This window comes from Eucyclogobius newberryi, unplaced genomic scaffold (assembly GCF_026437365.1).
Source record: "Eucyclogobius newberryi isolate DKJ021-1_F unplaced genomic scaffold, fEucNew1.0.hap1 SCAF_10, whole genome shotgun sequence".
In the NCBI taxonomy this organism is placed as follows: domain Eukaryota; kingdom Metazoa; phylum Chordata; class Actinopteri; order Gobiiformes; family Gobiidae; genus Eucyclogobius; species Eucyclogobius newberryi.
Window position 1 is genome coordinate 10,555,269 of NW_027315724.1, and position 15,572 is coordinate 10,570,840.

Below are 15,572 nucleotides of genomic sequence, written 5' to 3' on the forward strand. Positions count from 1 at the left end.
ACAAATTATCTGAAAATGCTTTTGAAGCAATAGACACAAAAACAGATATAAATCCAAAACCTAATATGATAGACTCAAACTTTAAACTATATATTGTGTAGATTTACAGGTCCTACTTGCCCAGCAAAAAGGGTTCGAATAGCTCTTGCACTTTTTTCGAAAACTCACAAACAACTGTTCATGGGCTGAAAAGGCTTTTGGAGCAATAAAAACGTAAAAACTGCTATAACTCAAAAATGCAATAAGATAAGTTCAAACTTTAAAATACATGTTGTGCAGATGTACAAGCCCCTCTTGCACAGAAAGTTTGGGTTAGATATCTCTTGTAGTTTCTTCAGAACACACAAATTATCTGAAAATGCTTTTGAAGCAATAGACACAAAAACAGCTATAAATCCAAAACCTAATATGATAGACTCAAACTTTAAACTATATATTGTGTAGATTTACAGGTCCTACTTGCCCAGCAAAAAGGGTTCGAATAGCTCTTGCACTTTTTTTGAAAACTCACAAACAACTGTTCACGGGCTGAAAAGGCTTTTGGAGCAATAAAAACGTAAAAACTGCTATAACTCAAAAATTCAATAAGATAAGTTCAAACTTTAAAAGACACTTTGTACAGATGTACAAGCCCCTCTTGCACAGAAAGTTTGGGTTAGATATCTCTTGTAGTTTCTTCAGAACACACAAATTATCTGAAAATGCTTTTGAAGCAATAGACACAAAAACAGCTATAAATCCAAAACCTAATGTGATAGACTCAAACTTTAAACTATATATTGTGTAGATTTACAGGTCCTACTTGCCCAGCAAAAAGGGTTTGAATAGCTCTTGCACTTTTTCGAAACTCACAAACAACTGTTCATGGGCTGAAAAGGCTTTTGGAGCAATATAAATTTAAAAAACTGCTATAACTCAAAAATGCAATAAGATAAGTTCAAACTTTAAAAGACATGTTGTGCAGATGTACAAGCCCCTCTTGCACAGAAAGTTTGGGTTAGATATCTCTTGTAGTTTCTTCAGAACACACAAATTATCTGAAAATGCTTTTGAAGCAATAGACACAAAAACAGCTATAAATCCAAAACCTAATATGATAGACTCAAACTTTAAACTATATATTGTGTAGATTTACAGGTCCTACTTGCCCAGCAAAAAGGGTTTTAATAGCTCTTGCACTTTTTTCGAAACTCACAAACAACTGTTCATGGGCTGAAAAGGCTTTTGGAGCAATAAAAACGTAAAAACTGCTATAACTAAAAAATACAATAAGATAAGTTCAAACTTTAAAAGACATGTTGTGCAGATGTACAAGCCCCTCTTGCACAGAAAGTTTGGGTTAGATATCTCTTGTAGTTTCTTCAGAACACACAAATTATCTGAAAATGCTTTTGAAGCAATAGACACAAAAACAGCTATATATCCAAAACCTAATATGATAGACTCAAACTTTAAACTATATATTGTGTAGATTTACAGGTCCTACTTTTCCAGCAAAAAGGGTTCGAATAGCTCTTGCACTTTTTTCGAAAACTCACAAACAACTGTTCACGGGCTGAAAAGGCTTTTGGAGCAATAAAAACGTAAAAACTAATATAACTCAAAAATTCAATAAGATAAGTTCAAACTTTAAAAGACACGTTGTGCAGATGTACAAGCCCCTCTTGCACAGAAAGTTTGGGTTAGATATCTCTTGTAGTTTCTTCAGAACACACAAAATTATCTGAAAATGCTTTTGAAGCACAAGACACAAAAACAGCTATAAATCCAAAATCTAATATGATAGACTCAAACTTTAAACTATATATTGTGTAGATTTACAGGTCCTACTTGCCCAGCAAAAAGGGTTTGAATAGCTCTTGCACTTTTTTCGAAACTCACAAACAACTGTTCATGGGCTGAAAAGGCTTTTGGAGCAATATAAATTTAAAAACTGCTATAACTCAAAAATGCAATAAGATAAGTTCAAACTTTAAAAGACATGTTGTGCAGATGTACAAGCCCCTCTTGCACAGAAAGTTTGGGTTAGATATCTCTTGTAGTTTCTTCAGAACACACAAATTATCTGAAAATGCTTTTGAAGCAATAGACACAAAAACAGCTATAAATCCAAAACCTAATATGATAGACTCAAACTTTAAACTATGTATTGTGTAGATTTACAGGTCCTACTTGCCCAGCAAAAAGGGTTTGAATAGCTCTTGCACTTTTTTCGAAAACTCACAAACAACTGTTCACGGGCTGAAAAGGCTTTTGGAGCAATAAAAACGTAAAAACTAATATAACTCAAAAATTCAATAAGATAAGTTCAAACTTTAAAAGACACGTTGTGCAGATGTACAAGCCCCTCTTGCACAGAAAGTTTGGGTTAGATATCTCTTGTAGTTTCTTCAGAACACACAAAATTATCTGAAAATGCTTTTGAAGCAAAAGACACAAAAACAGCTATAAATCCAAAATCTAATATGATAGACTCAAACTTTAAACTATATATTGTGTAGATTTACAGGTCCTACTTGCCCAGCAAAAAGGGTTTGAATAGCTCTTGCACTTTTTCGAAACTCACAAACAACTGTTCATGGGCTGAAAAGGCTTTTGGAGCAATATAAATTTAAAAAACTGCTATAACTCAAAAATGCAATAAGATAAGTTCAAACTTTAAAAGACATGTTGTGCAGATGTACAAGCCCCTCTTGCACAGAAAGTTTGGGTTAGATATCTCTTGTAGTTTCTTCAGAACACACAAATTATCTGAAAATGCTTTTGAAGCAATAGACACAAAAACAGCTATAAATCCAAAACCTAATATGATAGACTCAAACTTTAAACTATGTATTGTGTAGATTTACAGGTCCTACTTGCCCAGCAAAAAGGGTTTGAATAGCTCTTGCACTTTTTTCGAAACGCACACGGGCTGAAAAGGCTTTTGGAGCAATAAAAACATAAAAACTGCTATAACTCAAAAATTCAATAAGATAAGTTCAAACTTTAAAAGACATGTTGTGCAGATGTACAAGCCCCTCTTTGCACAGAAAGTTTGGTTAGATATCTCTTGTAGTTTCTTCAGAACACACTAATTATCTGAAAATGCTTTTGAAGCAATAGACACAAAAACAGCTATAAATCCAAAACCTAATATGATAGACTCAAACTTTAAACTATATATTGTGTAGATTTACAGGTCCTACTTGCCCAGCAAAAAGGGTTCGAATAGCTCTTGCACTTTTTTCGAAAACTCACAAACAACTGTTCATGGGCTGAAAAGGCTTTTGGAGCAATAAAAACGTAAAAACTGCTATAACTCAAAAATGCAATAAGATAAGTTCAAACTTTAAAATACATGTTGTGCAGATGTACAAGCCCCTCTTGCACAGAAAGTTTGGGTTAGATATCTCTTGTAGTTTCTTCAGAACACACAAATTATCTGAAAATGCTTTTGAAGCAATAGACACAAAAAAGCTATAAATCCAAAACCTAATATGATAGACTCAAACTTTAAACTATATATTGTGTAGATTTACAGGTCCTACTTGCCCAGCAAAAAGGGTTCGAATAGCTCTTGCACTTTTGTCGAAAACTCACAAACAACTGTTCACGGGCTGAAAAGGCTTTTGGAGCAATAAAAACGTAAAAACTGCTATAACTCAAAAATTCAATAAGATAAGTTCAAACTTTAAAAGACACGTTGTACAGATGTACAAGCCCCTCTTGCACAGAAAGTTTGGGTTAGATATCTCTTGTAGTTTCTTCAGAACACACAAATTATCTGAAAATGCTTTTGAAGCAATAGACACAAAAACAGCTATAAATCCAAAACCTAATATGATAGACTCAAACTTTAAACTATATATTGTGTAGATTTACAGGTCCTACTTGCCCAGCAAAAAGGGTTCGAATAGCTCTTGCACTTTTTTTGAAAACTCACAAACAACTGTTCACGGGCTGAAAAGGCTTTTGGAGCAATAAAAACGTAAAAACTGCTATAACTCAAAAATTCAATAAGATAAGTTCAAACTTTAAAAGACACGTTGTACAGATGTACAAGCCCCTCTTGCACAGAAAGTTTGGTTAGATATCTCTTGTAGTTTCTTCAGAACACACAAATTATCTGAAAATGCTTTTGAAGCAATAGACACAAAAACAGCTATAAATCCAAAACCTAATGTGATAGACTCAAACTTTAAACTATATATTGTGTAGATTTACAGGTCCTACTTGCCCAGCAAAAAGGGTTTGAATAGCTCTTGCACTTTTTCGAAACTCACAAACAACTGTTCATGGGCTGAAAAGGCTTTTGGAGCAATATAAATTTAAAAAACTGCTATAACTCAAAAATGCAATAAGATAAGTTCAAACTTTAAAATACATGTTGTGCAGATGTACAAGCCCCTCTTGCACAGAAAGTTTGCGTTAGATATCTCTTGTAGTTTCTTCAGAACACACAAATTATCTGAAAATGCTTTTGAAGCAATAGACACAAAAACAGCTATAAATCCAAAACCTAATATGATAGACTCAAACTTTAAACTATGTATTGTGTAGATTTACAGGTCCTACTTGCCCAGCAAAAAGGGTTTGAATAGCTCTTGCACTTTTTTCGAAACGCACACGGGCTGAAAAGGCTTTTGGAGCAATAAAAACATAAAAACTGCTATAACTCAAAAATTCAATAAGATAAGTTCAAACTTTAAAAGACATGTTGTGCAGATGTACAAGCCCCTCTTTGCACAGAAAGTTTGGTTAGATATCTCTTGTAGTTTCTTCAGAACACACTAATTATCTGAAAATGCTTTTGAAGCAATAGACACAAAAACAGCTATAAATCCAAAACCTAATATGATAGACTCAAACTTTAAACTATATATTGTGTAGATTTACAGGTCCTACTTGCCCAGCAAAAAGGGTTCGAATAGCTCTTGCACTTTTTTCGAAAACTCACAAACAACTGTTCATGGGCTGAAAAGGCTTTTGGAGCAATAAAAACGTAAAAACTGCTATAACTCAAAAATGCAATAAGATAAGTTCAAACTTTAAAACACATGTTGTGCAGATGTACAAGCCCCTCTTGCACAGAAAGTTTGGGTTAGATATCTCTTGTAGTTTCTTCAGAACACACAAATTATCTGAAAATGCTTTTGAAGCAATAGACACAAAAACAGCTATAAATCCAAAACCTAATATGATAGACTCAAACTTTAAACTATATATTGTGTAGATTTACAGGTCCTACTTGCCCAGCAAAAAGGGTTCAAATAGCTCTTGCACTGTTTTCGAAACTCACAAACAACTGTTCATGGGCTGAAAAGGCTTTTGGAGCAACAAAAACTTAAAAACTGCTATAACTCAAAAATGCAATAAGATAAGTTCAAACTTTAAAAGACATGTTGTGCAGATGTACAAGCCCCTCTTGCACAGAAAGTTTGGGTTAGATATCTCTTGTAGTTTCTTCAGAACACACAAATTATCTGAAAATGCTTTTGAAGCAATAGACACAAAAACAGCTATATATCCAAAACCTAATATGATAGATTCAAACTTTAAACTATATATTGTGTAGATTTACAGGTCCTACTTGCCCAGCAAAAAGGGTTCGAATAGCTCTTGCACTTTTTTCGAAAACTCACAAACAACTGTTCATGGGCTGAAAAGGCTTTTGGAGCAATAAAAACGTAAAAACTGCTATAACTCAAAAATACAATAAGATAAGTTCAAACTTTAAAAGACATGTTGTGCAGATGTACAAGCCCCTCTTGCACAGAAAGTTTGGGTTAGATATCTCTTGTAGTTTCTTCAGAACACACAAATTATCTGAAAATGCTTTTGAAGCAATAGACACAAAAACAGCTATATATCCAAAACCTAATATGATAGATTCAAACTTTAAACTATATATTGTGTAGATTTACAGGTCCTACTTGCCCAGCAAAAAGGGTTCGAATAGCTCTTGCACTTTTTTCGAAAACTCACAAACAACTGTTCATGGGCTGAAAAGGCTTTTGGAGCAATAAAAACGTAAAAACTGCTATAACTCAAAAATACAATAAGATAAGTTCAAACTTTAAAAGACATGTTGTGCAGATGTACAAGCCCCTCTTGCACAGAAAGTTTGGGTTAGATATCTCTTGTAGTTTCTTCAGAACACACAAATTATCTGAAAATGCTTTTGAAGCAATAGACACAAAAACAGCTATATATCCAAAACCTAATATGATAGATTCAAACTTTAAACTATATATTGTGTAGATTTACAGGTCCTACTTGCCCAGCAAAAAGGGTTCGAATAGCTCTTGCACTTTTTTCGAAAACTCACAAACAACTGTTCATGGGCTGAAAAGGCTTTTGGAGCAATAAAAACGTAAAAACTGCTATAACTCAAAAATACAATAAGATAAGTTCAAACTTTAAAAGACATGTTGTGCAGATGTACAAGCCCCTCTTGCACAGAAAGTTTGGGTTAGATATCTCTTGTAGTTTCTTCAGAACACACAAATTATCTGAAAATGCTTTTGAAGCAATAGACACAAAAACAGCTATATATCCAAAACCTAATATGATAGATTCAAACTTTAAACTATATATTGTGTAGATTTACAGGTCCTACTTGCCCAGCAAAAAGGGTTCGAATAGCTCTTGCACTTTTTTCGAAACTCACAAACAACTGTTCATGGGCTGAAAAGGCTTTTGGAGCAATAAAAACGTAAAAACTGCTATAACTAAAAAATACAATAAGATAAGTTCAAACTTTAAAAGACATGTTGTGCAGATGTACAAGCCCCTCTTGCACAGAAAGTTTGGGTTAGATATCTCTTGTAGTTTCTTCAGAACACACAAATTATCTGAAAATGCTTTTGAAGCAATAGACACAAAAACAGCTATAAATCCAAAACCTAATATGATAGACTCAAACTTTAAACTATATATTGTGTAGATTTACAGGTCCTACTTGCCCAGCAAAAAGGGTTCGAATAGCTCTTGCACTTTTTTCGAAACTCACAAACAACTGTTCATGGGCTGAAAAGGCTTTTGGAGCAATAAAAACGTAAAAACTGCTATAACTCAAAAATGCAATAAGATAAGTTCAAACTTTAAAATACATGTTGTGCAGATGTACAAGCCCCTCTTGCACAGAAAGTTTGGGTTAGATATCTCTTGTAGTTTCTTCAGAACACACAATTTATCTGAAAATGCTTTTGAAGCAATAGACACAAAAACAGCTATAAATCCAAAACCTAATGTGATAGACTCAAACTTTAAACTATATATTGTGTAGATTTACAGGTCCTACTTGCCCAGCAAAAAGGGTTTGAATAGCTCTTGCACTTTTTCGAAACTCACAAACAACTGTTCATGGGCTGAAAAGGCTTTTGGAGCAATATAAATTTAAAAAACTGCTATAACTCAAAAATGCAATAAGATAAGTTCAAACTTTAAAATACATGTTGTGCAGATGTACAAGCCCCTCTTGCACAGAAAGTTTGCGTTAGATATCTCTTGTAGTTTCTTCAGAACACACAAATTATCTGAAAATGCTTTTGAAGCAATAGACACAAAAACAGCTATAAATCCAAAACCTAATATGATAGACTCAAACTTTAAACTATGTATTGTGTAGATTTACAGGTCCTACTTGCCCAGCAAAAAGGGTTTGAATAGCTCTTGCACTTTTTTCGAAACGCACACGGGCTGAAAAGGCTTTTGGAGCAATAAAAACATAAAAACTGCTATAACTCAAAAATTCAATAAGATAAGTTCAAACTTTAAAAGACATGTTGTGCAGATGTACAAGCCCCTCTTTGCACAGAAAGTTTGGTTAGATATCTCTTGTAGTTTCTTCAGAACACACTAATTATCTGAAAATGCTTTTGAAGCAATAGACACAAAAACAGCTATAAATCCAAAACCTAATATGATAGACTCAAACTTTAAACTATATATTGTGTAGATTTACAGGTCCTACTTGCCCAGCAAAAAGGGTTCGAATAGCTCTTGCACTTTTTTCGAAAACTCACAAACAACTGTTCATGGGCTGAAAAGGCTTTTGGAGCAATAAAAACGTAAAAACTGCTATAACTCAAAAATGCAATAAGATAAGTTCAAACTTTAAAACACATGTTGTGCAGATGTACAAGCCCCTCTTGCACAGAAAGTTTGGGTTAGATATCTCTTGTAGTTTCTTCAGAACACACAAATTATCTGAAAATGCTTTTGAAGCAATAGACACAAAAACAGCTATAAATCCAAAACCTAATATGATAGACTCAAACTTTAAACTATATATTGTGTAGATTTACAGGTCCTACTTGCCCAGCAAAAAGGGTTCAAATAGCTCTTGCACTGTTTTCGAAACTCACAAACAACTGTTCATGGGCTGAAAAGGCTTTTGGAGCAACAAAAACTTAAAAACTGCTATAACTCAAAAATGCAATAAGATAAGTTCAAACTTTAAAAGACATGTTGTGCAGATGTACAAGCCCCTCTTGCACAGAAAGTTTGGGTTAGATATCTCTTGTAGTTTCTTCAGAACACACAAATTATCTGAAAATGCTTTTGAAGCAATAGACACAAAAACAGCTATATATCCAAAACCTAATATGATAGATTCAAACTTTAAACTATATATTGTGTAGATTTACAGGTCCTACTTGCCCAGCAAAAAGGGTTCGAATAGCTCTTGCACTTTTTTCGAAAACTCACAAACAACTGTTCATGGGCTGAAAAGGCTTTTGGAGCAATAAAAACGTAAAAACTGCTATAACTCAAAAATACAATAAGATAAGTTCAAACTTTAAAAGACATGTTGTGCAGATGTACAAGCCCCTCTTGCACAGAAAGTTTGGGTTAGATATCTCTTGTAGTTTCTTCAGAACACACAAATTATCTGAAAATGCTTTTGAAGCAATAGACACAAAAACAGCTATATATCCAAAACCTAATATGATAGATTCAAACTTTAAACTATATATTGTGTAGATTTACAGGTCCTACTTGCCCAGCAAAAAGGGTTCGAATAGCTCTTGCACTTTTTTCGAAACTCACAAACAACTGTTCATGGGCTGAAAAGGCTTTTGGAGCAATAAAAACGTAAAAACTGCTATAACTAAAAAATACAATAAGATAAGTTCAAACTTTAAAAGACATGTTGTGCAGATGTACAAGCCCCTCTTGCACAGAAAGTTTGGGTTAGATATCTCTTGTAGTTTCTTCAGAACACACAAATTATCTGAAAATGCTTTTGAAGCAATAGACACAAAAACAGCTATAAATCCAAAACCTAATATGATAGACTCAAACTTTAAACTATATATTGTGTAGATTTACAGGTCCTACTTGCCCAGCAAAAAGGGTTCGAATAGCTCTTGCACTTTTTTCGAAACTCACAAACAACTGTTCACGGGCTGAAAAGGCTTTTGGAGCAATAAAAACGTAAAAACTGCTATAACTCAAAAATGCAATAAGATAAGTTCAAACTTTAAAATACATGTTGTGCAGATGTACAAGCCCCTCTTGCACAGAAAGTTTGGGTTAGATATCTCTTGTAGTTTCTTCAGAACACACAATTTATCTGAAAATGCTTTTGAAGCAATAGACACAAAAACAGCTATAAATCCAAAACCTAATGTGATAGACTCAAACTTTAAACTATATATTGTGTAGATTTACAGGTCCTACTTGCCCAGCAAAAAGGGTTTGAATAGCTCTTGCACTTTTTCGAAACTCACAAACAACTGTTCATGGGCTGAAAAGGCTTTTGGAGCAATATAAATTTAAAAAACTGCTATAACTCAAAAATGCAATAAGATAAGTTCAAACTTTAAAATACATGTTGTGCAGATGTACAAGCCCCTCTTGCACAGAAAGTTTGCGTTAGATATCTCTTGTAGTTTCTTCAGAACACACAAATTATCTGAAAATGCTTTTGAAGCAATAGACACAAAAACAGCTATAAATCCAAAACCTAATATGATAGACTCAAACTTTAAACTATGTATTGTGTAGATTTACAGGTCCTACTTGCCCAGCAAAAAGGGTTTGAATAGCTCTTGCACTTTTTTCGAAACGCACACGGGCTGAAAAGGCTTTTGGAGCAATAAAAACATAAAAACTGCTATAACTCAAAAATTCAATAAGATAAGTTCAAACTTTAAAAGACATGTTGTGCAGATGTACAAGCCCCTCTTTGCACAGAAAGTTTGGTTAGATATCTCTTGTAGTTTCTTCAGAACACACTAATTATCTGAAAATGCTTTTGAAGCAATAGACACAAAAACAGCTATAAATCCAAAACCTAATATGATAGACTCAAACTTTAAACTATATATTGTGTAGATTTACAGGTCCTACTTGCCCAGCAAAAAGGGTTCGAATAGCTCTTGCACTTTTTTCGAAAACTCACAAACAACTGTTCATGGGCTGAAAAGGCTTTTGGAGCAATAAAAACGTAAAAACTGCTATAACTCAAAAATGCAATAAGATAAGTTCAAACTTTAAAACACATGTTGTGCAGATGTACAAGCCCCTCTTGCACAGAAAGTTTGGGTTAGATATCTCTTGTAGTTTCTTCAGAACACACAAATTATCTGAAAATGCTTTTGAAGCAATAGACACAAAAACAGCTATAAATCCAAAACCTAATATGATAGACTCAAACTTTAAACTATATATTGTGTAGATTTACAGGTCCTACTTGCCCAGCAAAAAGGGTTCAAATAGCTCTTGCACTGTTTTCGAAACTCACAAACAACTGTTCATGGGCTGAAAAGGCTTTTGGAGCAACAAAAACTTAAAAACTGCTATAACTCAAAAATGCAATAAGATAAGTTCAAACTTTAAAAGACATGTTGTGCAGATGTACAAGCCCCTCTTGCACAGAAAGTTTGGGTTAGATATCTCTTGTAGTTTCTTCAGAACACACAAATTATCTGAAAATGCTTTTGAAGCAATAGACACAAAAACAGCTATATATCCAAAACCTAATATGATAGATTCAAACTTTAAACTATATATTGTGTAGATTTACAGGTCCTACTTGCCCAGCAAAAAGGGTTCGAATAGCTCTTGCACTTTTTTCGAAAACTCACAAACAACTGTTCATGGGCTGAAAAGGCTTTTGGAGCAATAAAAACGTAAAAACTGCTATAACTCAAAAATACAATAAGATAAGTTCAAACTTTAAAAGACATGTTGTGCAGATGTACAAGCCCCTCTTGCACAGAAAGTTTGGGTTAGATATCTCTTGTAGTTTCTTCAGAACACACAAATTATCTGAAAATGCTTTTGAAGCAATAGACACAAAAACAGCTATATATCCAAAACCTAATATGATAGATTCAAACTTTAAACTATATATTGTGTAGATTTACAGGTCCTACTTGCCCAGCAAAAAGGGTTCGAATAGCTCTTGCACTTTTTTCGAAACTCACAAACAACTGTTCATGGGCTGAAAAGGCTTTTGGAGCAATAAAAACGTAAAAACTGCTATAACTAAAAAATACAATAAGATAAGTTCAAACTTTAAAAGACATGTTGTGCAGATGTACAAGCCCCTCTTGCACAGAAAGTTTGGGTTAGATATCTCTTGTAGTTTCTTCAGAACACACAAATTATCTGAAAATGCTTTTGAAGCAATAGACACAAAAACAGCTATAAATCCAAAACCTAATATGATAGACTCAAACTTTAAACTATATATTGTGTAGATTTACAGGTCCTACTTGCCCAGCAAAAAGGGTTTGAATAGCTCTTGCACTTTTTTCGAAAACTCACAAACAACTGTTCACGGGCTGAAAAGGCTTTTGGAGCAATAAAAACGTAAAAACTAATATAACTCAAAAATTCAATAAGATAAGTTCAAACTTTAAAAGACACGTTGTGCAGATGTACAAGCCCCTCTTGCACAGAAAGTTTGGGTTAGATATCTCTTGTAGTTTCTTCAGAACACACAAAATTATCTGAAAATGCTTTTGAAGCAAAAGACACAAAAACAGCTATAAATCCAAAATCTAATATGATAGACTCAAACTTTAAACTATATATTGTGTAGATTTACAGGTCCTACTTGCCCAGCAAAAAGGGTTTGAATAGCTCTTGCACTTTTTTCGAAACTCACAAACAACTGTTCATGGGCTGAAAAGGCTTTTGGAGCAATAAAAACGTAAAAACTAATATAACTCAAAAATTCAATAAGATAAGTTCAAACTTTAAAAGACACGTTGTGCAGATGTACAAGCCCCTCTTGCACAGAAAGTTTGGGTTAGATATCTCTTGTAGTTTCTTCAGAACACACAAAATTATCTGAAAATGCTTTTGAAGCAAAAGACACAAAAACAGCTATAAATCCAAAATCTAATATGATAGACTCAAACTTTAAACTATACATTGTGTAGATTTACAGGTCCTACTTGCCCAGCAAAAAGGGTTTGAATAGCTCTTGCACTTTTTCGAAACTCACAAACAACTGTTCATGGGCTGAAAAGGCTTTTGGAGCAATATAAATTTAAAAAACTGCTATAACTCAAAAATGCAATAAGATAAGTTCAAACTTTAAAAGACATGTTGTGCAGATGTACAAGCCCCTCTTTGCACAGAAAGTTTGGTTAGATATCTCTTGTAGTTTCTTCAGAACACACTAATTATCTGAAAATGCTTTTGAAGCAATAGACACAAAAACAGCTATAAATCCAAAACCTAATATGATAGACTCAAACTTTAAACTATATATTGTGTAGATTTACAGGTCCTACTTGCCCAGCAAAAAGGGTTCGAATAGCTCTTGCACTTTTTTCGAAAACTCACAAACAACTGTTCACGGGCTGAAAAGGCTTTTGGAGCAATAAAAACGTAAAAACTGCTATAACTCAAAAATTCAATAAGATAAGTTCAAACTTTAAAAGACACGTTGTACAGATGTACAAGCCCCTCTTGCACAGAAAGTTTGGGTTAGATATCTCTTGTAGTTTCTTCAGAACACACAAATTATCTGAAAATGCTTTTGAAGCAATAGACACAAAAACAGCTATAAATCCAAAACCTAATGTGATAGACTCAAACTTTAAACTATATATTGTGTAGATTTACAGGTCCTACTTGCCCAGCAAAAAGGGTTTGAATAGCTCTTGCACTTTTTTCGAAAACTCACAAACAACTGTTCATGGGCTGAAAAGGCTTTTGGAGCAATAAAAACGTAAAAACTGCTATAACTCAAAAATGCAATAAGATAAGTTCAAACTTTAAAAGACATGTTGTGCAGATGTACAAGCCCCTCTTGCACAGAAAGTTTGGGTTAGATATCTCTTGTAGTTTCTTCAGAACACACAAATTATCTGAAAATGCTTTTGAAGCAATAGACACAAAAACAGCTATAAATCCAAAACCTAATATGATAGACTCAAACTTTAAACTATATATTGTGTAGATTTACAGGTCCTACTTGCCCAGCAAAAAGGGTTTGAATAGCTCTTGCACTTTTTTCGAAACGCACACGGGCTGAAAAGGCTTTTGGAGCAATAAAAACATAAAAACTGCTATAACTCAAAAATTCAATAAGATAAGTTCAAACTTTAAAAGACATGTTGTGCAGATGTACAAGCCCCTCTTTGCACAGAAAGTTTGGTTAGATATCTCTTGTAGTTTCTTCAGAACACACTAATTATCTGAAAATGCTTTTGAAGCAATAGACACAAAAACAGCTATAAATCCAAAACCTAATATGATAGACTCAAACTTTAAACTATATATTGTGTAGATTTACAGGTCCTACTTGCCCAGCAAAAAGGGTTCGAATAGCTCTTGCACTTTTTTCGAAAACTCACAAACAACTGTTCACGGGCTGAAAAGGCTTTTGGAGCAATAAAAACGTAAAAACTGCTATAACTCAAAAATTCAATAAGATAAGTTCAAACTTTAAAAGACACGTTGTACAGATGTACAAGCCCCTCTTGCACAGAAAGTTTGGGTTAGATATCTCTTGTAGTTTCTTCAGAACACACAAATTATCTGAAAATGCTTTTGAAGCAATAGACACAAAAACAGCTATAAATCCAAAACCTAATGTGATAGACTCAAACTTTAAACTATATATTGTGTAGATTTACAGGTCCTACTTGCCCAGCAAAAAGGGTTTGAATAGCTCTTGCACTTTTTCGAAACTCACAAACAACTGTTCATGGGCTGAAAAGGCTTTTGGAGCAATATAAATTTAAAAAAACTGCTATAACTCAAAAATGCAATAAGATAAGTTCAAACTTTAAAATACATGTTGTGCAGATGTACAAGCCCCTCTTGCACAGAAAGTTTGGGTTAGATATCTCTTGTAGTTTCTTCAGAACACACAAATTATCTGAAAATGCTTTTGAAGCAATAGACACAAAAACAGCTATAAATCCAAAACCTAATATGATAGACTCAAACTTTAAACTATGTATTGTGTAGATTTACAGGTCCTACTTGCCCAGCAAAAAGGGTTTGAATAGCTCTTGCACTTTTTTCGAAACGCACACGGGCTGAAAAGGCTTTTGGAGCAATAAAAACATAAAAACTGCTATAACTCAAAAATTCAATAAGATAAGTTCAAACTTTAAAAGACATGTTGTGCAGATGTACAAGCCCCTCTTTGCACAGAAAGTTTGGTTAGATATCTCTTGTAGTTTCTTCAGAACACACTAATTATCTGAAAATGCTTTTGAAGCAATAGACACAAAAACAGCTATAAATCCAAAACCTAATATGATAGACTCAAACTTTAAACTATATATTGTGTAGATTTACAGGTCCTACTTGCCCAGCAAAAAGGGTTCGAATAGCTCTTGCACTTTTTTCGAAAACTCACAAACAACTGTTCATGGGCTGAAAAGGCTTTTGGAGCAATAAAAACTTAAAAACTGCTATAACTCAAAAATTCAATAAGATAAGTTCAAACTTTAAAAGACATGTTGTGCAGATGTACAAGCCCCTCTTTGCACAGAAAGTTTGGTTAGATATCTCTTGTAGTTTCTTCAGAACACACAAATTATCTGAAAATGCTTTTGAAGCAATAGACACAAAAACAGCTATAAATCCAAAACCTAATATGATAGACTCAAACTTTAAACTATATATTGTGTAGATTTACAGGTCCTACTTGCCCAGCAAAAAGGGTTCGAATAGCTCTTGCACTTTTTTCGAAAACTCACAAACAACTGTTCATGGGCTGAAAAGGCTTTTGGAGCAATAAAAACGTAAAAACTGCTATAACTCAAAAATGCAATAAGATAAGTTCAAACTTTAAAATACATGTTGTGCAGATGTACAAGCCCCTCTTGCACAGAAAGTTTGGGTTAGATATCTCTTGTAGTTTCTTCAGAACACACAAATTATCTGAAAATGCTTTTGAAGCAATAGACACAAAAACAGCTATAAATCCAAAACCTAATATGATAGACTCAAACTTTAAACTATATATTGTGTAGATTTACAGGTCCTACTTGCCCAGCAAAAAGGGTTCGAATAGCTCTTGCACTTTTTTTGAAAACTCACAAACAACTGTTCACGGGCTGAAAAGGCTTTTGGAGCAATAAAAACGTAAAAACTGCTATAAC